This window comes from Megalopta genalis, unplaced genomic scaffold, assembly GCF_051020955.1.
Source record: "Megalopta genalis isolate 19385.01 unplaced genomic scaffold, iyMegGena1_principal scaffold0114, whole genome shotgun sequence".
In the NCBI taxonomy this organism is placed as follows: domain Eukaryota; kingdom Metazoa; phylum Arthropoda; class Insecta; order Hymenoptera; family Halictidae; genus Megalopta; species Megalopta genalis.
In genome coordinates, this window is record NW_027476183.1 from 157,501 (window position 1) to 160,000 (window position 2,500).

A 2,500-nucleotide genomic window follows, 5' to 3' on the forward strand; every position below is an offset into this window, starting at 1 on the left:
GGACTTGGACGCGGTTGCGACGTTACGGGATAAATTGACCCTCCTGAACACTACATTTCCCAACGGCGGAACTCCGCGGGATTCAGTGCTGGGCTAATTCCTGTTCGCTCGCCGCTACTAAGGAAATCCTGGTTAGTTTCTTTTCCTCCGCTTAGTAATATGCTTAAATTCAGCGGGTAATCTCGCCTACTCTGAGGTCGTCGGAACGTGAAAAAAAATTTTTTCAGAGCTTCCCCCCCCGAAAGCATTTTGCGAAACGTGTACAGAGCAACACAAAAAAAAAAAAAAAATAAAAAAAACACAAAAAACCCTTAAAGCAAAAAAAAAACCGTTTATCGCGCCTCACCAATATATCTTTTATAAAATTCGATATCCTCTCCAAATATAGATCTTCGAAACACTCGCAAGACGATTACAATCGGTATAACTTTAACGTCCGTCCGAAAAGTACTTTCGGGGACTAGACGACCGATTGATCTCGTGCGGTTTCGCTATTCGATCATTTGAAGAGAACAAAAAGATATATGGGGCGACCGACAAACGGTTTTCCCGTAGAACCAGACTCGCGATTGCGTTGACACACACATCATAGCCACACCAATAGAAGAGTTTTAGGACGGTAACCCGGGTGGGGTGTTCTTTACTCAGAATATGTGCAACATCGGATCTATATAGCCATCGATACAATTCGTACACAAATGTGTCGTACGAAGAGAGAGACTTTTTTTCCTCTGGCAACATAACGGTAAGAGACATCCTTCCACACTCATAGGTTCCACTCCCTGGGGCTATGATATATATATACATATAAATTCAAATTCGAAGCAACGGTCACAATTCTACTCTATATTTTTGCGGGTTATGTGTTCTTTCGTTCAATTTCTTTCATGCGTTCGTTCGATCTCTGTACACAGTCTTCACATAGGACAGACTCGTGTAGTACGCTTTCGTGGGTTAAACCCATCTCGTTTCATTTCAGGCGACGTCGGGAGCGCGTTGAAAATGTACCAGTGAAATCTCGATAGTTCTACGAATACGAATCGTCCCGAAAAAGATTTTGTCACCGCTTCGAAGCGGTGTTTCAGACGGGCGGACGTATATAAAACATATACGACACACGACACCGCCTTCCACACTCACGCTAGTTCGAACACGATTTCCATCTCTCTCGAAGACTGTTAGACGTACGTAAAATTTCTCAATATTCATAGGACCGCGACAAACGCCGACGAAGCGCCCATCATTCGCTCGTACGTATATAGGCAACAAGTGCCATCAACGCAAGCAGTTTATAAGTACGTAAACGACCCTCAGCCAGGCGTGGTCCAGGAATTGTATCCGTGGACCGCAATGTGCGTTCGAAATGTCGATGTTCATGTGTCCTGCAGTTCACACGTTGACGCGCAATTAGCTGCGTTCTTCATCGACCCACGAGCCAAGTGATCCACCGTTCAGGGTAATTTTTCCCTTTTATTCTCTCATATATATATAATGTGTATTTGCTATCCACCACATTTTTGTGTTATATTTCGGAACAAGCCGATACCCGAAGAGCTCCAACCAGCGCGCGAAGGAGATTCGGGAGTCGTCGTACAACGACATAATTGTCCCTTAAAGAACGAGATATTTCCGTCGAAACCATATATATATGTACGAGCAAATCCAAAACCACTGTTTTCTTGCAAGTTCGACGGTCGGAGCGAATAGAACATTGAAAAGCCTTCTATCGAAGAAACACAGAGAGTATATCACCTCCAAAAACGACGGGGATATGGATATTCAAACTGGACAATTATCAACCCGATACTGGATTCGAAAAGTTTCTCTCTCCTTTCGTCGTTATTTACACCGGACGGACTCACGGCCGGCTCTAGCTGGGTGTCATATATATATACGTCCCACGCTCATGCTGCCACTAGCGCGCAACAGAGTAGGGTGTCAATGACAACGACACAGTATTGAAACGAGCTACACAAGCCGGTCTCTCTTGATACCAATGTAAACGAGCATTAAGTTATCTTCAGACTGTCCGATATTTTCGTCCTTTGGACTTTCCCAACGATTCCTTTTTTTCTTTTTTTTTTACACCACAGCGAAGACTTGAGGAAGCGTGATTAGCACGCTCGCATCCCTCCCTGTCCTACTACAACTGTGTGTGTGTGTGTAAAGAAAGAAAAAAGAATACATTGGCTTTCTCTCTATCGAGAAGATGGCCTACGCAACGCAGATCAAAGGCCTAATACGTGTAATATAATACGCGTCTGGCCGTGTATAAATCACGCACGAATGATCTGGTCGGGCCCAACTCTTCTCGTACGCTTATTTTTCCGTGTTGAGGCACTATCATAAAATCACACAAACCCCAACACGTGTGTGTCTTGGAAGGAAGATGGCCTACGCAACGCAGATCAAAGGCCTAATACGTGTAGTACACACGTCTGCCGTGTAAATCACGCACGAATGATCTGGTCGGGCCCAACTCTTCTCCACCACACCACAT

The 2,500-nt window shown here is 44.6% G+C and overlaps 1 non-coding gene and 1 pseudogene across 1 annotated transcript; both read right to left on the bottom strand.

Annotated features, from left to right (window-relative positions):
- The window catches only part of LOC143262321 (large subunit ribosomal RNA), a 3,618-nt pseudogene extending 3,418 nt beyond the window's left edge, over window positions 1-200 (bottom strand).
- A 1,104-nt stretch (window positions 201-1,304) lies between these two features.
- LOC143262351 (5.8S ribosomal RNA) lies at window positions 1,305-1,459 on the bottom strand. The gene has a single exon (XR_013036193.1). It is a non-coding gene; the product is annotated as a 5.8S ribosomal RNA (ribosomal RNA).
- Window positions 1,460-2,500: the final 1,041 nt, after the last annotated feature.